This window comes from Malania oleifera, chromosome 12 (assembly GCF_029873635.1).
Source record: "Malania oleifera isolate guangnan ecotype guangnan chromosome 12, ASM2987363v1, whole genome shotgun sequence".
NCBI lineage: Eukaryota > Viridiplantae > Streptophyta > Magnoliopsida > Santalales > Ximeniaceae > Malania > Malania oleifera.
The window spans coordinates 173,762-198,458 of record NC_080428.1 but is presented as its reverse complement, the minus strand read 5'-3'; the positions used below and the strand labels follow the sequence as shown (position 1 = coordinate 198,458).

The 24,697-nt window shown below is 37.1% G+C and overlaps 1 long non-coding RNA gene across 1 annotated transcript; it reads right to left on the bottom strand.

Annotated features, from left to right (window-relative positions):
• Positions 1-713: 713 nt before the first annotated feature.
• On the bottom strand, positions 714-16,343 carry LOC131144560 (uncharacterized). The gene is made up of 2 exons (XR_009133840.1): positions 15,165-16,343; positions 714-1,010 (listed from the first exon to the last, which is right to left on the bottom strand). It is a non-coding gene; the product is annotated as an uncharacterized LOC131144560 (long non-coding RNA).
• Positions 16,344-24,697: the final 8,354 nt, after the last annotated feature.

The following is a 24,697-nucleotide window of genomic DNA, read 5'->3' as shown; positions in this document are numbered from 1 at the left end:
GTGAGATATTTGGACAAAAAACATCATGAAAAACTTCAATATAATGTTTATAGAGTTATTCGAGCACTTCTGGAAGAATTCAAGCCAGAAACAAGCTTGAAATTGGCTTCATGCGCCAATGAGTGGGATTGGCCCCGACAGCCTTCGATCGGTGCATGGGTAAGTTTCTGAAGATGGGATTTTGTGGGGGCAGATCGGAAATGTCTGGGGGCAATTATCGTGCTATTTTTTGCAAAATTTAAGGTGGATTTTGTGTTCTAGAACTGGCAGTGTCACTAAGGAATTTCTCGGCGACTGCTCTAGGTTCCGACAGTTGCTGGCTGTTTTTTAGGGCTATAGTGTTACTGGAAATTTTCTACAATGGTAGACATGCAATGGATTTAGGATTTTAGGCTTCAATTTTGATGGTGGCTATGGCGACTAGGGTTTAGGTCTCAAAATTATGCTCTGATACCATGTTGAGTAATTGGGTAAAATGGAAGACCTAATCACAATGATAGGTCCCTCCCTCTATTTATAACATATGTCAAAGTACATACCAATGACCACAATACCCTTACCAACTCTCACTTGTTGACATAACACTCATGCTAACAATGTTAAATGACCAAGATAACCTTCAACAATAATAAAATAGGTCAATGATATTTTTGAAATGTAAAGCCATAAGGTAAAGTCCAGCATTCATCCAAAAATTTACAGAAAGCATAAAATTTACCAAGTAGTATTTTATAGCCAAATATGAAAGATAACAAATACATAAATGAAAGCAGTCCAAAGCAAGTTTGAGAACTTTCAAATTCTATGTCTCAAATGCAAGTTTCAGTGGATTCATAACAAGTTCTACCTCAACACCTTCTAAGGTGTGCCCAGCATTTGACAAGACAACATTAATAGTCACACCCATGCCGACAGGTCGACTAATATTTTCTGGCTCCCCAACCTTACTAGGAACAGCTTCTGAATGATCTTGTCCATTCTTTGAAACTCCAACATTAGTTTCAGCCAAACTATCAAACAAAACAGAACACACAAGAAATGCAAAGCAAAGAAATCAGTAACAATTTCATAGAAGTAATGGATGAAAAAAGAACAATCATATTAGCAGACTGCCAACAAAAAAATGCAATGGGAAGATATCAGTAAGCATTTCATAAAAGAAATGAGATTAGAGGGAAAAATAAACAGTACAGATTGTCAAACATAACGAAAAAATAAAGCACAATAGTATTACAGGAATGCAATGGAGTGTATCAAGAAATCATAGTCGTTAGAATCTATTCCATTCATACAATTTGTATCAACTACGCACCAAATCAATTGGATTCTGACTAGCAACTCTAAAAAAACCTAAATCATTGCCAAATCTATTGAGTCACCTCATAGAACTAATGGATCTATTTGAATCTAGATTCTAGATTCACACGATTGTGGACCAATCAAATATTGAGAAACTCAACTAGTTTAAAATCCAAAAAATAACATTTATTTTATTGCTTTGATTTTTACATGACATCCATTCCTTCTCTACATCAATTTGTGTTAAAAAAGAGGAGAAATAGAACTTTAGATTTTATAAAAAAAAAAAAAACCTTTCATCACTGACAGAGGAGGATATGTTGTGCCATTGAGAAGAAGGGGCAGAATACTAATTGGCTAGGGTGGTAGTTATGTTTTGTTGTGTTGTTAATGTTAATGGTTATTTAGTCATTTAGCATTATTAGTAATTGTAGAGTTTAGTTCATAATAAGTGTAAGTTAGTTATGGTATTATGGTCATTCCCATTGTACTTGACATACATTATAAATAGAGGGAGAGACCTATTGTTGAGTTTAGGTCTTCCATTTACCCAATTATTCAACATGGCATCAAAGCATGATCTTGAAACCCAAACCCTAAATGTTACCACGACCATCAAAACCGAAGCCCAAAACCCAAAATCCGCGGCATGTCTAGCATAGAAGATCTTTCAGCAATATTATAGCCCTAGAAAATAGCCAGCACCAACAGGAAGTCAAACCAGTCACTGGAATTTTCTGGGTGACAATGCCAGTTCAAGAACATCAAATCCACAATAGATTTGTCAAAACCAACACCAGTCACCCATAGACACTGCCGATCTACCCCCCCACAGAAATCCCACCCCTAGGCAGTGTCTCACCTGCCCTCACGCGCCGGATAAGGGCTGCTAGAGCCAACCCCACGCACCGGCACGTGAAGCCACTTTCAGGCACGGTTTTGACCTGAAATGATCCAGCAATGATCCAATCCCTCTATTAACATGTTATTGGAGTTTTTCATGATGTTTTTTGTCCAAAGATCTCACCTTTTTCAATTGCTCATGTGCAAAACCCAAAGAATGGTTGTTTGAGTGAATTGCATACTATGATTGTATCAGAGTAGGAGTATTCAAGGTTTCTACAGTATCAATCGTCTCAACAAGCATCTTATCACATTGCGTCTTTTGCCCAGCAAGGCAATCCTACAGTCTATATGTCATCAAGTATCCTTCCTACTAGTCCTTGGGTTATCGATTCTACTACCACTGACCATATAACAGGTTCCAGCAACTTCCTTTCTGATCTCCAGTATGCTAAAAATCTGCCTCAAGTTACCCTTGCTGATGGGTCCACAATTGTTGTTAAGGGGGTAGGAACAGTAAATCCTACTCCTTCCATCTCTCTTTCTTATTCTTTATACATTTCGAAATCTCCTTTCAATCTCATGTCAGTTAGTAAGCCTATCATATTCTTCTCAAGATCTAAAGACGAGAAAGACAATCGATATAGGACATGAGGCTCGTGAACTTTACTACTTTGAGTCACCTTCTCCACCCATTGCCTGCACAGTCGCAGCTACACCACTTCAAATCCATTGTCGCTTTCATCATCCTTCCTTGAATGTGAGTCTTGTCAATTGGGCAAGCATCATCATGTTCCTTTTGCTTCTTGGATCCACAAATGAGTTGTTAGTCCTTTTATGTTAGTCCATTTCGATATTTGGGGTCCTAGTTGTGCCACGTCAAAGTTGGGGTTTCGGTATTTTGTTACATTTGTTGATGACTACTCTAGGATGACTTGGTTATATTTAATGAAAGATCGTTCCAAGTTGTTTGATATATTTTGTGCCTTCTATTCCCAAATAAGGACTCAATTTGATATGCTAGTCAAGATACTTTGTAGTGATAATGCTAAGGAGTACTTCAGTACTCAATTCTGTACTTATATGACTAGCTATGGTATGATCCATCCGTCCTTGTGCCCATACTTCACAACAAAATGGGTTTATAGAGCAGAAAAACATACATATTCTTGAATTCACTCATGCCCCATTGTATCAAATGAATGTCCCCAAAGTTTTTTGGAGTGATGTTGTACTCACAGCTTGATCCCTCATCAATAAAATGTCACCCTCTGTCCTTGGCAGTAAAATCCCATATTTACTTATCTTCCCTAAGTCTACTCTATTCTCTCTCCCTCCTCATATATTCGATTGTGTGTCCTTTTTCCATCAGTTAACTCCATGAATGGACAACATGGATCCTCATGCTATCAAATGTATCTTTTTAGGCCATTTCTGTACTAAAAAAGGATATCAATGTTATAGGCCTACTTTACATTGATTTTTTCTCTCTAATGATGTCACCTTCTTTGAGTCTACACTATACTACTATGATTCCTTGGGTTATATTGACCTTAATGAGTCTATTCCTCTACCTTGCCTTCCAAATCCAAACCTAGTATATATGCCTAATCCTTCTACATCTCCATCCATTTTAAGCCCTTCTCCTTGCTTGGATCATCCCAATATGCAAGTATACACATGACGACTCAAGGGGGAAGTGTCCCCTCTACCTTCTACTACTGTGCCTCTAGTTCCCTCGTTGGATGATCTTACTTCCTATGATGTTGATCCTCCTATAGCTATTCGAAAAGGTAAATGCATTTGTACCTGTTAGCCTAAATAAGGCTTTCACCTCTTGTTTTGATGATAACAAATGAAGATAAGGTTTGATGATATTGTGTGTTCAAGTAATGATGTTTTTCAGGCAACTTAAAAAGCCAAAACCAACAGAGCTTCGAAAGATCACCAACAAAGCTTAAAAGTATGTAATAAGACTTGAACAGATCAAAAAGGGAAGCTCAAAGACATCTGAAGATGGAATGAACTCAAAGCTTCAAGAGAATCATGAAATTTCAAAGAACAAAGAAATGTTCATATTGTTAGGAAATCTTCATGTAAGTACTTCAAAGTTAAAAATGTCATTATGAATGAAATGAAGCTCATTAGGGGATAAATATGGACTCAAAGAATTTATTTTAATACCCCAAGAAAATGTTTTTCAAAAGTAAGAAAGCAAAGAAACAAAATGTCTTTGAAAGAGAAAGAAGGAAAGTGGTTGTGTACTGCCCAGGCGACTGAGGTTAAGACCTCAGGCAACTAAATATTTTTGTTAAAGAAAATTATACAAGCAGTGTACCTTTAGGCGCCTGACCCAGTGTCTTCAGGCTCCTGAACGTACCTCAGGCTACTGTGGTTGTACTTCAGGCAATCGAAGTACGGCAATGGGTAGATTTTTTAAACTTCTCTTTTTCAAATCCAATTGACTTGCGCCCTAATATTTTTGAAAACTTTGGGGGCACTCCAAGGAAACTTGGGGAGCATGAATGAGAGTGTTTTTGAAGCCTATATATACATGGTTTATGAGAAACAAATATACTAAGCATTGAAATTTCCTTCAAGATATCTTTCACTTAAAGCTCTTGCTATTTTGTTTCTAAAGTTCTGAATTGCTACGAAATTTCTGAAAAATCTCTGAACTTTTACAACTTCTCTAAAGCATCCGATTTAAGTTCTTGACTCTCATCAAAGAGAAGTAATCCGATGATATTCACATAGAGCTTCTTACTTCATTCTATTGATATTTTGATTTTGGAGTATATTAGTTTCTAAAGTGTACTAATCAGCTCTTTGTGTGAGCATTATTTGTACGCATCTATTTGAATTATTTCTTGTAGATTGATGATTCCAAGGGTTTTTTGGATCGTTGGTTAAGTAAGGGGATATTGTTTAGAAAGGCGGGCTCTAGCATAGTTAAGGAGTGACCGGATGAGGGGATATCGTTTGGAGAAGGCGGGCTCTAGCCTTAACAAATGAGTGTTGTAAAGGTTTGTTCCACCCATCAACGGAACAGGTTTAGTGAATCCTTTGGTGGTTTGTCAAAGGCGAGGACGTAGGCTGGTATAAGCCGAACCTCGTAAAAATCCCCGTCTCACTCTCTCTTTCCCTATTCTTTATTTTCAGTGCATATTTAAATTTCGTTGATGGTTTAAATTAGAAAATCATATAAATTACGTATATTTGGAAATCAAACAAACTTAAGGTTTAATTTTGATTTGGGTTGCGAAAACCGAAAGGGAGTACGTTGGTTACACCATATCTTGCGGAAACCTTACGGGAGTACGTTATTTGGTTAACATCCCAAAGATAAATTTATCAAGAGTTTATTTGAGTTCTAAATATTTGGAAAGAGTGATTTGATTCATCTATACAGGGCTTTATATCAGCAAGCATAAATTCTCATTCACTACAGAGCTTGGTTCAAATTTGGAAAATATAAACAAACAACCATCTTGAGTTGTTATATTACATCAGTACTGTGTATTGGCTTGTTTGTTTACTTTCTAATTATAGTTGATTGGTTTGGTTGAATGATTGGATGTTTGTATGGTTAAAAATTAAGTAAAGAAACTAAGTTCTTGAGTGCTTAACAAATTAAACAAATCAGTCACGAATTGGTTAAAAGAAATAAAATAAGTTTAAGAATTCTAAAAAGGAATTAAAAGAAATTTTTAAAAGCCAATTCACCCCCCCCCTCTCGTGGGAATCTATTCATAATTTCAGTACCCAATATCCAATCTCTAATTTTGTTTGTTATGATTCCTTGTCACCATATTATTACTATTTTTCCAGTACTCTATCTTCTGTTGCTCTTCCAAAATCTATTTCTAAAGCCCTATCCCATTCTGGGCAGGGGACTACAATGGTTGAAGAGATGTGTGCACTACGCGATAATGATACTTGGGATTTGGTACCTTTTCCTCCTAATAATTCTATGGTTGGTGTTGTCGTTGGGTGTACACTGTGAAAGTCAATCCTCATAGTTCTATGGCTTGTTTGAAGGCCTCTTTGTTGCTAAGGGCTATAATCAAGTCTATGGTTTGGATTATTCAGACACATTCTCTCCAGTCGCTAAACTTGCCTCGATACGTTTGTTGATTTCTTTAGCCACCACTTGCCATTGGCCTTTACATCAATTAGATTTGAAGAATGCTTTCCCACATGGTGATTATCATGAGGAAGTATATATGGAGCAACCACCTAAGTTTGTTGCTTAGGGGGGTGTCAGGCTGAGTATGTCGACTTAAGAAATCATTTTATGAATTAAAACAATCTCCAAGGGCATGGTTTGGTTGTTTTAGTGTTGTAGTACTCAAATTTGGCCTTCACTGGTGTGCAGTAGATCACTCTATTTTTTATTTTCATAGTACATCCGGAAAGATTTTGCTTATTGTGTATGTGGATGACATTGTGATCACTAGTGATGATGATCGAGGCATCCAAGACCTAAGCTTTTCCTAGAGTATGTTTCAGACCAAGGACTTGGGACCATAGAAATACTCTTGGGTATAGAAGTATCAAGATCTCGAATGGGAACTGTGTTTCACAAAGAAAGTATGTTATTAATCTTTTAGATAAAACAAGGTTGTTGGGATCCAAACCTATTGATACACCCATGGATCCCAATAGTAAGTTAGTACTAGATATGAGTGATTTGTTGCCTAACCTAGGTCAGAACAGGAGACTTGTTGGAAGGTTGAATTATCTCAGAAGTCATAGCCACCCAACCAGATATATCCTTCACAACAAGTGTTGTGAGTCAGTTTCTCGATTCCCTAAGAACAAGTCACTGGGACGCCAAAATTCACATTTTGAGATATCTCAAAGGTGTACTAAGGAGAGGTCTTTTATATCAAGATCGGGGTCACACTCATATTCAGGGACATACAGATGCAGACTAGGACGAGTCACCTTCCGACCAAAGATCCACAGCCTGGTATTTGTGTCTTTGTCGATGATAATTTGGTGTCTTGAAAAAGTAAGAAACAAACTATGGTGGCCGAGTCAAATGTTGAGTTAGAATACAAGGCTATGGCACACACTACATGTGAACTTGTTTGGCTGCAAAGCATGTTGAAACAACTAGGTTTTCCACATTATCAACTTATGGAGTTGATGTATGATAATCAAACTGCTATTCATATTGCCTCGAACCCTGTCTTCCAAGAGTGGACAAAGCACATTGAAGTTAATTCCCATTTTATTCGAGAGAAACTTGTATAAAAGCTCATTACAACCATTCATGCGAAGTTCAAGTTTTAGCTTGTCGATTTGTTCACCAAAGCCTTGGGAGGTGCTCTTGTGAAATTCATTTTTAACAAGCCAAGAGCATATGGTATATATGTTCTAGCTTGAGGGGGAGTGTTAATGGTTATTTAGTCATTTAGCATTATTATTAATTGTTAGAGCTTGGTTCATAATAAGTGTAAGTCAGTAAGGGTATTATGGTCATTCTTATTGTACTTGACATATATTATAAATAAAGGGAGAGACATATATTCTAAATAGAGGAAGAGACCAATTGTTGAGTTTAGGTCTTCCATCTTACCCAATTATTCAACAAATAAGATTCAAAAGTTGGTTTTTTTTTAGTTATTTGTTTGAGTATTATCACTTATTTAGGTTTTTAAATGGAGAAAGAATAGACATAGCTTTTTTTTATATAATAAAAGAAGGTATATTAGAAAGAGAGAGAGAAAAAAAAAAGGGGGACAAGAAGTCCACCTCAAAAAAATAAAAAAAAATAAAAGCAAAAAAATAATTAATTAACAATTAACTAAGAAATCCCATCCTAAATCACACTTCAAGTTAGCTAACTCCCTTTGACCTTTTTAGCTCTATTCTTGCACCCATAAAAATGCACTTCATATCCTCCAGGATCAAAAAACTTTATATCTAAGTTATCCATAAGATCTTGAACTTCTCCGTCCTTGAACCGCAAATCATTAACCAAACTGTCATTTTCAAATATAGAAACCCCCAATCCTTCCAAAGGAGATTGTGTACGTATGATAAATCCAACTCTCCTCTTCATATTGATAACCACCAAAAGTACATTTTTAAATTATTTTTTATTGATTCCTACCAATAAACAACATGAAGTTCATTTTTTTAGTTCTTATTTCTTGAATCACTCCCATAATTTTCATTTGTTTAGGCCCTAGAGATAGCATACACATGAAATATGATTTTTTATTGTCAAAACTTAAAATGTATTTTACTATTTTTCTTGTTCATATATCAATATATGCATGCCATTTAGAACTGATTTTGGAAATTGTACCAAATCTTACGATTCAATTCGATTCTCAATTCCCAAAATTGGAATTATGATTTATGATTAGAATGTTGGTTTGACAAATATGCATGAAACAAATTTAATCAAACAATACTAATCCACCATCTCACTTGTGAAGCGATAAAAAAATATAAATGAATTAGCAAAGCAATGCCATGGACGAAAAGGAAAAAACAATAACAGAGTGAATCTTAAAACGTATCACTTGCGAATAGCTAATAATGCCAAATTATTCACAAAACTATAAAGAACAAAATAAAAGCACTGACAACAAACATAACGACGGTTTTGACTTAAATGTTAAAGCCCCACTCCTAGAATAAGACTTCCTAACACAACAGCTAAATCTAAGAAAATGTTAGATTGAACAAGTAGGACAGCTTATAAGATTGTCAAACTAAATCATCCTTATAATATTTATAAAACAACTGATAACAAAGAAGGGCAATCATCATTATAAACATTACAGAACACCTGGCAGTGAAAAATTTCTATGTCGCGATTGCAGAAACATTTTTCTTATAGAAAAAGAAGATTTCATTAATAGGAAAAGAATTTACACGAGGTAGAATGAGACATCTCCAAAAAAAGGCCTATAACAATCTAGAAAAAAAACTAATAAATGCCAAAAAAAAAAGTATAGCAACATGCCAATAGGTCCCTCCAATCTCTTTGTAACACATGGAAACTTATTCCTCTTAAAAATGCCAATCCAAAACACCATAGTAAGGCCAAATATTGAATTTTATCCCAAAACAACGCCCAATTTAATTTCTTCCCAGAGAAAATCCTTGCACCACACTCCAATCATAACCCCCATAAAACTGCAAGTATTCCACACTTCCACAGGACTACCTTTTCTGTCCTCTTACCAAAGCCTGCAAAATAAATAACTAACATTTCACCCACTGAAGAAGAGCATACCCAACTCTCTCCTAGAATACCAAAAAGTTTATTCCAAATCCTCCAATAAAACTCAAAGGGCAAAAGAAGATGAGAAACTGTTTCAAAATTTTTGTAACAGAGCACACATACATCGGGAAAGAGAGCCTTCAAAGGTCTCCCAATTTGCAACAAGTTAGTAGTACTATTTTTATTGAGCACAACCAACCAAGTGAAAGCTTATTTTTTGGAGGAGCCTTGGCCTTCTAGATGAGAGAATAGAGTGGGAAAGAAGAACAAACATTGAACTCCCCTAAGGTTTGGCAAAAAGACACTAACCTTTCTTAAGGTTTCAAAAATTCCAAAAACCACCCCTGAGGTTTCAAAAATGCCACAAACCTCCCATGAGATTTGACAAAAAGACACAAAGCTCCCCTCAAAAGACATGTTTTTTTGCAAAATACAAGATAAGGTTTGTATCTTTTTGGCAAACCTCAGGGGAGGTCCCAAGAATTCTTGAAACCTCGGGGAAGGTCAATGGAATTTTTGAAACCACGGTGAGGCCCTTGTCTTTTTGCCAAACCTCAAGGGAGGTGAATGCCTTTTGCCCAAAGAAGAATTGGAGTGAATCAAAAATTCAAAATAAGATTTACAAGAAAACACTCCCTACCGATCCAAAGACCGGTTGCAAAAGCATTCCAATCTAAGATAATGTAGTGACATTTTCTAATAGTGAAAGATGCATTAAGGAGGATAATAAAGAAGTACAACCAATAATGGTCAAGAAATCTTCAATAAAGGGAGCCTTTCATCACCCTAAACTTTACCCTCAATATAATTTGAGGCAGAACCAATGTTATGTTCTTTGGACCTAAAACCAAATTACTCAAGCTTAAGTTTGGGCCAATCTATAAGTCAAACTGGAAATGTAATCAACTAGGTCAATGCTCATGATTTTTCCACAACATGGGTGATCCAGAATAGTGTAGATAAACCCAAGTGGGATTATTTGAGACCTCTTTGTCCAAACTACTTACATTTTCCTTTAAACCATATCATCTAGAAGGCTAAGGTTCCTTTTTTTGGCAACAAAAGAAGATATCATTAATAGAAAGAGAAATTACATGAGGAAAATGAGAAATCCCTCAAGACAACCTGAGACACTCCAAAACTAAACCAAAAACATAAAAAAATGCCCAAGAAAAAAAAAATCTTGCATTCAACGTGTTCCTCTAATCTCTTCGCAACTCTTGAAAGCTTGCCTCTTTAAAAAATCCATACCCAAACCACCACAAAAAGGCCAAATGCTTTATTTTTTCCCAAACCAACATCTGATTTAACTTTTCAGAGAAAATATTCAAGCATTACTTTTCAATCCATAAACCCCATAATATTCAGAAAAGCCACACTTCCATAAAGTTGCCTTGTCCTTTCTTCAATCAAAACTTGCGAAGGATATTTCTAAAGATTCTTTCACAAAAGGAGAGCAAACCCAGCTTTCTCCCATAATGTCTAAGAGCATATTAAAAGCATTCCAAGAAAATTCACGTTTCAAATGAAGGTGAGAAGTTATCTCAGAGTTCTTGTAACAGAGCATGCATACATCAGGAGAGAGAGGCCTTCATAGGTCTCCTAATTTGCAACAAATTGTTCGTATTTATCTTATTAAGCACAACCAACCAAGTGAATTCCTTTACTTTAGGGGGACCTTAGCCTTCCAAATAGTAGAGTACAACGAGAAATATGAGGTGGAACGAATCAAAAATTCAAAAAAATATTTGCAAGAAAATACACATGATTGGTCCAAAGACCAAGAACGAAAGTAGCCCACCCCCCCCCCCCCGGCACCCCACAAAGAAAGATTCTCCCACACAATAAAGATAATAAAGATGAAAATTCCACCATCTCCCTATCATTCAGAGGTCTCTGAAAAAGAAGACTCCAGGAAACCAAAGGACTACCTAATTAACCATCAAAATAAGAAATGGCTTTATTTTTTTCAAAGCTTAGATGAAATAAATGAGGGAAAGAAGTAGAAAATGGTACATTTCTCAGCCAAGGCTTCCTTTTAAGAATCGTATTCTTCTATTGACCATAACTCTACAGTCTAAACAAGATTAACATGCATGAATTGTTGCACAGTAGAAGACGTTGTAAGACCTCAATTCTGATATTTGTATGATGTGCCATGGGCCTAATGAGACAAACACACCTTTCTCTACCATGTGGGGTTGTGTAGCAAATGTGTAGTGCTTTATTTTCTTGATTTAGCGAAGAATAGATACCTTAACACAATTTACATGATTATTGTTGGTCAGACTTTGGGGCTTTTAAAAGAGTAAAAAAGGATGAACTTTATTAAAATTGTTTAGTCTTTTGCCATACCAAGACCCTTTCGATTGAGAGGAATGCAAGAATTTTCCAAGGATCAAATAACTTTCCACATTCGTGCAAAAGAGTATGGGTTTTTGGCTTCACTCTCTGCACATTCTTTTGGGAATTTTTTTGGGGTGATGTCGCTGTCTAACCATCAAATGGATAGAAAGGCAAGACTATTGTTAATTAATTTAGTTGATTTTTGGATGATGTCATGTTCTCCACATATTGTACTTTTGCCCCCTCTTATTTAATGATTTTTTTATCCAAGAAAAAAAAAAAGTATTCCATCACCTTAACAGCTTAAGGGCAGCCTGGTGCACAGAGTTCCTGAGTATGCGAGGTCCAAGGAAGGGGCGGACCACAATAGGTCTATAGTACGCAGCCTTATCTTGCATTTTTTGCAATAGGTTGCTTCCACGCCTCAAACCCGTGATAAAATGCATATATCTAAAGTTCTACGTCCCCAAACTCATAGCAATGCAAGAGCACATCCAAATGCATACAATTTTCTTTGGGGATAAACAAACAATGATATCGGAAGAGGAGAGAATATACAGCAAAAAAAAAATAAAAATGCAAAAATAAAACAAGAATAAGAAATCCTCCATTTACAACAACAAAACCAGCTATAAGATCACAAAAAAAAAACAAAAAAACAAAAAAACAAAAAACAAAAAAAAAACTGAATGAAGCAAATCCAAGCAATCGTGTCATCGGTATTCCTAAGAAACATGTCGAAGGAACTTCTTGCCCACACCCACAGTGACACAAGATAAACAACTATACTCCAAAGCAAATTGTTAGCAGCAGCCACGCCTTCAAAGATTTTAGCATTTCTCTCCAACCAAATAGACATCAAATAATATCCATAACAGTGTACCCCCTCAAAGCTTCCCTATCCTTTCCTTTGAAAATATAGTACAAGAAGCCTTTCAATGTGGAGTGACAAACCTAGTTCTCACCAAATATACCAAACAATTTATTCCGAACAACCAAGGAGAAAAGGCAATGAAGAAACAATTGCTAAAACAAAGAACATAGATATCAAGCACAGGTCCATATTAAGCTTTTCTCTTCTCAAGCAAGTCATTGGCGGTGAATTTCTCAAGTATCACTAACCAAACATAGCATTTATTTTGTAGGGAACTATAGCTTTCCAAATCAAAAAGAACAAGGTAGAAAGGGCTACATTGCACTCACAAGCCAGATAGGGAAAAAGGACTTACAGTAGAAATCCCTCAAAAGGATCTAAGCTCCATACCCTTCTTCCATTCCTCAAATGAACATGAAAAGAGTCAAGCAAGTTTATCAAAAGGGCCAACACATTAATTTTCCACTCACTAAAATTTCTACCAAAATCGAAGCCGCAAAAATGCCAATCCTTTGGAAAAAGAAGAAAGTGACAATCAAGGTATCATGAAGATTCGATAACCAAAAGAGATGAGGGTATGTAAAAGCCAAAAGCGTCTAACCCACCCAAAAGTCCTCCGAAGAAGGAACTCTCTCACCATTACCGACTATATAATGGAATTCAGGATGAAAATGATGATTAATATGAGACACACACTTCCAAGAACTCAAATAAGTAATATTAACTCCCAAGTTAGCATCCCACTCATTTTATAATAGACCAGATTCACGAATTACCTTATGCCAAAGAGAATTAGCTGCTAAAGGAAAATGCCTTAACCATTTCCTCACCAAAGATATGCTTTTGGACGTCAAGTTACCTAGACCCAAGCCTCTCGCCCTTTTAGATCTACTCATTCTCTCAACCTACAAGATGATCATTACTTCACCACTAGTTAGCCACAAGAAATTTCTTATCAATTTCAAGGGATGGAGACCAAATGAGCATAGCTTAGAGTAATACAAACCCCTAAGGTGAAGAATTCTCCTTTCCACCCATCCAATCTCCTAGCCACTCTAATAAGTCAAAAACCTAGTCAACAAAGAGTCAGCATTGGGTTTACCTCCTAAGGACATCCAAGTAGGTCATAGGCACAATTTGCTAGTCTAACAAAAGGGTCCACATTAATATATAGGCCCACCATACCACTTTTAGAGAAGTTAATTTTCAACCCATACCCTTCCTCAAACACCTATAAGATGGTCAAAAAATTAGAAAAGCAACTCAAATTCTCCAAACGAAAAATGATAGAAACAGAAAGTGCCATAAGGCATGATCCTCATACCTACTTTAACCCCCTCCACCAAACCTCCATCAACTCCACCATCTATCACCCTACTCACCATTCGCTAAGATTGATTTTTCTTCAAACATCATCTTCAATCCACTGCTATCAAAGCAGCATCTGGATTCTGTCCACCACCCATAAAAGCACTCTAACTAAGAGAAAGAGTATCCCCCATAACTGCAGCCAATCTCTTGGATAACACCTTAGCCAAAATCTTATAGACACTAGTCACCAAGATAATTAGCCTAAAGTCCTTAACTTTAACCACACCAATCTCTTTCAGCCACAGATGCAATAAAAGCCATGACCACATTGACCAGCAGCTAATTCATCCCACAATATACATCAAAACCAAGGGGTGTTACGGCCCTTAACCGAGGTAAACCACCACTACCCCTTTCCTATGAAATCTAGACAAACAAACGCTAAACGTACAATTTGCAAGCAAATATAGGATCCCAAATTATCACAATAACCCCCAAAGAACCAAAAAGGCTAACCGAACCCAATCTTTTAATCTGGAATTCCAGATACTCCTAATAAGAAAGCCATCCACCACATCCAATTTAAACTCCTAAAGCATAACAACATATGGGGCAACCTTACCTATACTTTTCCTTAATCTGAAACCCTTATAAGAGCAACCTAAATCCCTAATATTCCAGCTTAAGATCTTCATTTGGGCACCTCACTACCTCAACCACTTTTGCTAGCCCCCTCCAAAGTTTACATTGCAAACTAATTTTTGAAATTCTTTCTCCACCTTTTTTTTTTTTTTTGCGTTTATAAGTTTTACGAGAAACAGCAACCTTAATAACTTGACCTAAATGATTAACTACAGAACATCTCATTCTATCCAGAAGCTCCTATGGGTCCCAGCTGCCCCCCTCACCCCCACAATGATTCAAAGGTTAATGTCCTTCCTATAAAACCCAATTCTCTTTTGCAAGAAATATAATTCTTTTCATGAAATTCAACCATAGGAGTAGGCAGGATACAGATACCTTTGCCGAAATTAAGAACTCATTATGGGAATTAGAAGTATCAGCCAAAGAATTAGAACAACAGTCAGTTGAAGTAGGAATTATAGAATGGCAGGAAAAAGAACTATCCATAAGATTATCAGCAACCATCCTCGTTAAAAAATATTTTTTGAACTCACAGAAGAACTTGAGAAAGCCATACAAAACTTATCAGAGAAAGGAGACTGGTTCTGTTACAAGTACCTGCCTTGTCAAAACTCCCTCGCGTTGAAACGTCAATTTCTTTAGCATTCAAACAATCCCTATGATCCTCAACGGCCCCTGATTCTTCCATATCCACAATTGAAAGGAAAACAAAAACTGGTCTTCATATTCCCAAATCTATCCCAGAAGCAGATCAGTGTCCTCTTCACGTCATTCTTGCAATTCTTCTCGAGAAGGAAATCTTTCTGCTCAGTCTTTGGTTCCACCCATTGGCTGCAAATTGCTTTTCATTTTCTAATGTTTTCAACCCAGAGTCCGTAGCGACATCTTTCCAAGGATTTGCTGGACCTTCCATAGGACCCTCTGTAACTCCACCCATCTTTGTTTGGGCATCAGTACTTTCTCTGTCTATAGATCCATCTGTAAGTCTGTCTCCATCCCTTACGACACAATAGACCCACAAGTTTTACACATTAAACCCAGAATTCTTAGTGGAGTTTTTTGTGCCTTTCCTTCATCAACATTCAACGCTTTGCAGAAAGTCCACCATCCTGAGACCTCCTTTCCCTCTGGAATTCTTGATGAAGATATCCCTCCAGTTTACATAAGCTTCTCGATTTACAATCACCCATCCAAGATAATTCCACAGAATTCATGTGATCAGACATCCTTCTGGATTTCTCGTCATTTTTACTCAAAGATAAGTGGATTCTGCAATAAGAACTCACAAAGTTGTTGTTGATCTATTTAACTTCATTTGCTAGCAACAAGAACCGGCATTCTTTGCTCCCAGATTTCTTCGCTATTCCAAGTAGTTGCTAAACAGTGACCCACTCGAAGGAAATATTTTTCCTAGCTTGACTAGCGTTTAAGGAAGAAAACCCCTCAAAAACAAAATTTTTAAACGAATAAGCTGATTGGGAACAAAACATCGCTCTACTAGGAAAATGATTATGTCATTTCCCCTTAGAAGATCATTCTTTTGACATAAAGTGATTAAAAGTAAGCATGGATTGGGGGTGAATGGGTGAGATACCATTGTTAGTTTGCGATGTTCTTTGAGAGTCCATGGAGATCTATTTGTCAGATTTATACCATATTCACTCCTCACATTAATTTTGTGGTGGGGAGGGGTTCTCGGCTTCGTTTTTGGAAAGGTCTGTGGTTGAGGAATGATATTTTATCTACATCTTACCCTCGTTTCTTTTGATTGAGCTCATGGCAAGATAGTATGATTTCTTTCTTTGTGGTTGATTTGGTTGGCCCTCTGGTTTCTTGGAACTTTCATTTTAGAATATCTCTAAATGATAGAGACTTGATGGAACTCTCCTCCAAGCTGTGTTATTGAATAGTTGTCATCTTTCTTCAAATAGGGATACTCGGTCTTCAGCTTTAGATCATTTGGGGGTTTATACTTGTAGATCTTTCTTTGATTTCTTGACATGTTCCAACTCTTGCTTTCCTCTATTCTCACGTATTTGGAAGGCAAAAGCTCCCTTAAAGATCAAGGCCTACATTTGGGTGATTGTGCTTAATAGAATAAATACTAATAATATGTTGCAAAATAGGAGACCTTCGAAGGCCTTGTCTTCAGATGTTTGTGTGCTTTGTTACTTGAATTCTAACTCGGCATCTCATTTTTTTTTACATTGTGATTTTTCTTGGAGCATCTGCAATAAATTATTTACTACGTTGGCAGAAGCTTGAGTTTGTCCAGCATCGGTGGAAGGAATTTGGCTATTTCTTTTGAGGGTTTTGGAAGAAGTAAGGATAGGGCTGCTATTTGGAAATGTGGAATATTTGCAGTGCTGTGTGGTTTATGGTTGGTGTGCAAAGCACGGATTTTTTCAGGGAAAAATTTGAACAGGCAGATGGTATGGGAAAAGATTCATTACCTAGCCTCTTTATGGTGTTTTGGTTTTGAATGCTTTACATGAGTGAAATTGTCAAATATGTAGCAAGATTGGAGGAATTTTTTTGCTTTGATACTACAATGTATTTTTTTGTGCCTTCAGTTTTTTTCTCTGGATTTCTCCAAAATTTTGATTGGAGATACCTCATTCTCCTCTTTGTAAATTCTTCTATTTCTAATGAAATTTCTTCTATCGCTATCAAAAAACAAAAAGTATAAGTGAGAACAGCAGCAACCGGCTAATGCACAAATGCATACAGTGCAAAATTCCCTTTTCTTTTCCAAATAATAAGCTATTTGTAATTGTTAAAATTATACATACAGTGTTTGCCCACAACCTAATAACTCAAGCTTTTAGGCAAAGTAGTAATCTAACATGGTATTTTGAGCAGGTTACCAGGAGGTCTTGAGTTCTAGTCTCGTTGCCCGCATTTATTATCTAGTGTTTCAAAATTATTATGTTCCCTGTAATAGGTGTTAAACATTTGGTTTTTTATCTCTTCACATGCTGTTGGGCTGAACGTGTGGAGGAGTGTTAAAGCTTTATATACATTGTTGGCCCACACCTAATAGCTTAAGCTTTTAGGTAAAGTGATAATGTAACAGTAATATAAGCTTAATAAAACTCCTCAAACAAATCACACTCTTAGAGAGAGAGAGAGAGAGAGAGAGAGAGAGAGAGCCAACCAAAAAATCTGTCACCAGACCTCGCATCTCCAAACAAAGATCCCATTTGATTTGTCTCACCAGAAAGAGAGTGCTTATTGGGCTCTTTTCCACTATCTGCCACCAAAAAAAAAAAAAATGAAAGACTGCATCAAACAAATTCTCTAAAGAAGAAAAATTTCAAAAACAAAAGAACTAGTAGAAACACTGCAGATAGTACGGGCTTTGGCCACCAATCCAAGAGGCGATAAAAACTATAAGCAACTACAACAACAACACAAATGCTTTAATATATCAAGATCAAGTTGTCGACTCGAATACACTTTTTTTATATGGTAAAAGAAGAACTTCATTAATAGATTAAGAATATACAGCTAGGAGAATAAGACATCACTTTAATAGAGTCTGGAAAACTCCAGATGAAAACAAAGAAAAAACCAGAAAAACTAAAAAAAAAAAAAAGGAGAAATAAAACGAGCACGAACTAACAATCCAACATACAACGCCAATCGCGTTGAATATCAGAAAAGCTCACCCCCTTAGAATTCCCCTGCCCCACACAACAAAGTGAAGCCAAATAATGTATCTTTTTGCAAACCAGCATATGCAACAACTTCTTCCCTAGAAAAATGTGTTCATAAAGCTCCATCCACAACCCCCAAAATACTACAAAGAAACCACACTTCCAGAGTGCTGCCCTTTCCTTTTTCTTGCCAAAACTAACAAAATAAACTGCCAAGAAGTCCTCCACTGCCTCGGAACTTACCGAACATTCACCTCACCTAAAAGGCCAAATAGTTTATTCCATACCCTCCAAGCATAATCACAATGTACAAACAAATGTGATGCAGATTCTGAATAGTTAAACAAAGAACACAGATGTCTGGAGATAGAGCCTACAAAGGTCTCCTTGCCTGCAGCAAGTGGATCTATAGAGTGAAAAAGATGAATTAGACCTAGTCAAAAAATCACAAAAAAAATTGCAAGAATAAAACCCAAAAGGATCCAAAGTCCTTCTAAGTTTCACAGGATGGCTATAGAGCGAGCTATCTTATATGGATTAAGTGTGAGGCAACTAGAAAGCAATGTACGAGAAAAATGATTATAGACAAAGTGAGATGGATAGGCAGTGGAGCTCTAAAAGATGAAGTAAGAAACAAACACATTGTTGTAGGATAGGAACATAAATGTAAAGGGTTGGTGGGAGCACTATCAAGCCAAACGCTTTGCTTGATTCTTCACAGCAACTGAAGCAAGAGCCTTAAGAAGATGGGTAGAATGGGAATGTTTTTGGGTATGCACATTAACAAAGAGCCACTTCTGAGACACCTTAGCGGCTTTGATGACAAGGATGTGGTTTCTTAGCTTCCAGGTGAAGATAAAAATAGAAGATTGATGCTAAAAAACAATCTATCAAGCACCATCTACATATGGAGATCTTTTTAAAAAAAAAAAGAGCAAAAAAAAAAAATAGTAAAAAGAGAGAATTCAATGAAGGGCACCAAGGGAATCACAACAAAAAAGAATAAATTGGAAGCCACCAATAGCATAAAGTGTCCCAAAAAATCCAAATAAAAGTATCTAGCATATACAAGCCCCTAAACCATTTAGTGAAAGTGGTCATTCATCTTGCCTTCAGCATGATGAGCAACGTGGCTGACCCTTCATAAGCCCTTTTGTTCCTCTCTTTCCATACAGTTCAAAAGATAGCAAGAGGAATCAAGGACATAGTTGTTCTCTTCTCTTTGCTAGAACAAGCTACTTTCCACACCAAAATTTCCAACTAAAGCTTCATAGAACTCAAAAAACGGTGTGATGACTAGACCCTAGGAGTGAAAAGGTTGTTTGACAACCTTCCATTTGACCAAGCGATAATTGAAAACATTCCCCGCGCAACCGCAAAGGAATCGATTTTTAATATCTTCCAACCTTTAGTCACCAAGCTAGGGATGGGATGAGGGGCATGTAGTACACAATTTCCGAGAGTGCTCTTGATGAAGATGAGTCTTACCTTTTGACATATAATTTCTCTTCCAACCTGCAAGTTTCCTTTCAATTTTCTCAACAATAAGATCCCAGTTTTTTTTGTGTACTTGCTTCGAGAGGCAGCTCAAGATTTCACGGAAAGGCTCCCAGCTTACAGCCTAATATACCAACAAGGAAAGAATCATTAGGCACTTAGGCAACAGGGATAAGATGATTTTTACCAAGACTAACTTTAAGCCATGAGATTGCCTCAAAACAAAGAAGAATACATCTTAAGTTCAAAATATGCTGAGGATTTGCCCCACAAAAAATGACAGTGTCATCTAAAAGGAGGAGATGAGAATTTTCAATCTGAGTCATTTCTACCAATTCTGAGCCCCTTGGATATACCCACTTCAATGGCCTTATTTTGCTGCACACTGAGGGACCTCCATAACCAGGATGAAAAGTAGAGGTTAGAGACTTGTCTCAAAACCTCTAGAAATGTTAAGGAATTAAGGAAACCACTTGGGCAGCCCTTGATAAGAATGGGCAGGATCGTTCTGGTTATGGATTGACCAATCCACGTGTACAAGAAATCCTTATCTAGCACACACATGATCAAAAGCTTTATCATTCTCCATCTTGTAGGCATCTCCCTTTTTTACCAATTTTAATCAGAAAGTCCACAACTTCCGAGGCAATGAGTGCTGCATCCATACTTTGCCTCCTTTCCACAAAAGCATGTTTGTGCTGACTTAAAACCTCTCGAACTGGTTTCCTGTGTCTCAAGGCAAGTATTTTGGAAATTAGTTTGTGAATACTTCCGCGATGTTTACCAGTCAGAAGTCGTTGATAAAGCTGGCCCCAACCTTCTTGAAAATCAAGGTTGTAAAGGTTGAATTAATGTTGTCCACAAATTTGCCCAAGTGAAAGTCTTCAAAGGTCTTGATAATGTCAAATTTAAAGACGACCTAGTTGTCATGAAAGAAAGCCATAGTGAAACTGTCAGGCACTAGGGATTTATAAATTTTGCATCCGTTGAGATCACAAATAGTTTCCTCTTCAATCAAAACTGTGTTAGGACCAGCAATAAACAAACACCAAAAAATTAAGAGACACCAGAAATTTATGTGGTTCGGTCTAGATCCACCTACGTCCATGGAGCACACCACAATCCACTATACAACTGGGAAAGAATACAATCTCTCAGACAGCTCTCTCCTCTTCTCTCTTCCTCACTCCTCTACACTCTCTCCTTCTTCTCTGTACATTAACCTCTCAACAGCCCCTCTCTATTTATAGATAGTTGGAGTAAATTACAATAAATGAAATTAAGGAATTATAGTAAATCATCTTCAATCAATAGCGGCAGATTATAGCTATGTCGTGGACGCGTCTCCAGCTTGCAATTCTGCAGGTCACAACTCATATGCGTCTCCTGGCTCCAGCTACACAACAATCTCCCACTTGGAGACAGAGACGCCTCCTCAACCAGTATCAGTATATGAATAAATGATGTGCTCAAATATGTCTTCAGGCATGAAGACCAACTGAAGCTAAACACAACTTCAACTTCTCTGTAGTCACCACCTTTGTTAACATATCTGCCAGATTCCTGGTATCTTGGATTTTTTCAAGTGTCAACATGTTGTCCTCTATCAGAGATCCAAAGAAATGATAACGTAATCCAATGTGTTTGGTTCTAGAATGAAATGCAGAGTTCTTTGCCAGATGTATCGCACTCTGACTGTCGCTGTACAAATCATTTCTTTCCTGCTTTATTTAGAGCTCTGTTAACAAACCTTGAACAAAATCATCTCTATACTTGCTTCTGTCACTGCTACATACTCAGCTTCTATAGTGGATAGAACAACAATCTTCTGTATTTGTGACATCCAACTAACAGCTATTGTACCAACAGTGAATATATACCCAGTGGTGCTTCTGCGATGATCAATTTCACTTGCAAAATCAGTATCTACATACCCTTAAATTTTCAAGTCGCTTTTGCTGAAACGTAGGCACTTATCAATAGTGCCACGTAGATATCTCAAAATCCACTTCACTGCTTCCCAGTGAGTCTTTCCTGGATTTGACATATACCTGCTGACAGCTCCCACTGCTTAGACAATATCTAGTATAGTACCAACCATAGCATACATGATACTTCCAATGATTGAGGCATATGGTACCTTAGCCATGAAATCTTTTTCTTCATCTATCTGGGGAGACTGATCCTTAGAGAGACGGAACTGACCTACCAATGGTGTATTTACAGCTTTGGCACTGCTCATGTTAAATGTAATAACCTGAAGAATAATAATATTTAAATAATATTTAAGAGGGTGGAAAATGGAAAAAAGAAGAGAAGGATTCGCGTTCGTCTGCGAAATTATAATTGGACTCATTGACGAGGTGACGTGTCTCATCGACGAGGAAATACCGAGAGGGCCTTTGGGATGGTTCTGAATTTCATTGACGAGAGAGAGCTCGTCGACGAATTTTCTACAAACCTCATTGACGAGGTGACGTGGCTCATCGACGAGGCCACTAGTATAACTAGTGTAAAATTCGAGTTTAAACGCAGAAAAATAGGAAAATTACTCTCTCTCTCTCTCTCTCTCTCTCTCTCTCTCTCTCTCTCTCTCTCTCTCTCTCTCTCTCTCTCTCCTCCTACAGTGTCTCTCTCCTCTTTCTTCTATTTTGGCCCCATCATTTGCCAGATTGACGATCTGAGGCCACCACGACGCTCCTAGGGAAGTTCTCTTCAGATCTGCCGGAGCAGATCGTTGGTGGAAGCTAGTCGAAATTCATCCATGAGTTGAGGTAAGGTTTTTTATGCCAACTTTGGTCTTACTGTAGTTATAGAAAATGATGTTCACATAAATATCGAAGTTTAGTACTGGGTGTTTTCATTTTTAGGGTATTGATCAGGAAATCCTACGGGTATGAGTCTAGGAATACATAGGGGCTTTTTAGTTGTCAGGTAAGGGAATCAACTAAAGCAGTTATTTTACACGCATATTATTATTATTTATCAGCAAATTAATTTTCAGGGAAACATGCATGATATTTGAATATTAATGAGAAAATGTATGTTATTGGGAAAATACTGCTATTATACGGAAAATGTGATTTTAGAATTAAATGTACAAAACTACTTAACTCTGTGTAGCATGAATGTTATTTTTCATGAAAAATATTATGATGTGACAAATTTTATGAAATAAGCAATTTTGCAGGGATTATGAAAATACTATACATTATGGTTTTGAAATACATGATAATTGATTTATTTATTCAGAGTGATATTTTATGAAATATTCAGTGCAAGACATTTATGAAATTACAGAAAACGCTATCAATCTATATACGTTGAATGTTATATTATCATGTATTATATGCTATCAGAACTCGGATGTTAGTTTAGTTCAGTTCCAGGAGCACGGTACCTTAGCTATTTATAGATCAGATATCTATGTTCAGATTGGTGCTAACCACCCCACAAGGGGGTGGGAGATGGATTGTCTATGCGGCTTTCAGTGTAGTGTTGTAGAAATCCACCTGGCAGTCCGAACCGACGTTTGGCGGGCCTATCGTACTTACAGACATATTTGACTCGGCAGTGATCGGCCAGCCATTGTCGGGTCCCGCCTTCGGGCTGCACAACCCGTCATGGAGGGTAATACATGACATCAGCTAGCTATTCATCCTGGGTATATTTTCATTATTATCAAATATAACAGACATTTTATGTACGATATGATTTACTAGAAAATACAAAAGTATATGATGATTCAGTATGTTATGATAAATGTTTACAAATATATGAAATATACTGTATATATATAATTGCATTAAATGTTCATGTTGTCACGCAGCTGTATTTAGTTTATTTTCCCTTACTGAGAAGTATCTCACCCCCGAACTTAATTAATTTTTCAGGAGACCCTTAGAGACCGGCGGGTCGTGGCTGTCGTTGAGTTTGTTGAGTTACCCTATTAGTAGGGTAAGATTTTGTACTAGGATCAGGATTATTTTGTTGTGAGATCCTAGTTGTATTTGGAATGTTATAGGAGATTGAAAATATATATATATATATATATATATGTTATTTTGGTATAAGTAGACTCTAGTATTATGTTTTATGGTTGGATGGTTGTAATTTTATACTTACTGCTGCTTAGGTTTCCGCCGTATATGACAGGGCTATCCCCGCTACCCACGGGTTCGGGTTGATGTTATTATTATTTATGATTATTATTTGATAAGTTAAACACGATGTTATAGTTTGATATCAGAGCCTGGGATACTAGATTTTGTAGACTCAAGAGTGTAACAGTAATAATACTAGAGTATAGGATAAGGAGATTAGAAATCTGGTTTTCTAGTATAAACGTAGGACTTCCGTGGTGGTTTGTGTGATTTTCCTTGGGTGACGATTTTAGGAAAGTCATGGTAAACTATCATCGGGTTGGGTATCTAGGTTGCAGAATTGAACCTTGAATAAAGATTAGGAGAGATGAATAAATTAAGAGTATATACTATATTGGTTGGGTGATATGTATAGTGAAGGGATTCTAAGTTAAGTTATTTGTTTTTCAGGATGGACCCTAGTGGCAGTAGCACCCATGCCAGTGGGAATGAAGGTGTTGGACCCTCAGGCACTACGGGTAGTGATTCGGATGCCGTCTTATGTAGCGTGGCACAACAAGTTATGGCAAAAATTGCCAGGAGTTCAAGGGAACAGGGTGGTCCGTCAGCAAGCCATAGTAGTTCGATAGAGAAATTCATAAAGATGAATCCCCCAGCCTTCTCAGGGAGAACAGATCTTGCAGTCGCTGAAGACTAAGTGCAGGAGATAGAGAAAATATTTGCAGTGTTGTAGTGTTCAGAGGAGCAAAGAGTGCTATTTGCCACCTACAGATTGACTAGAGAAGCAGAGAGGTGGTGGACAGCGATGAAACTCCTTAAGCAGCAGAGGATAGTACCTGCGGAGATGACATGGGAGCAGTTCAAGAAGATA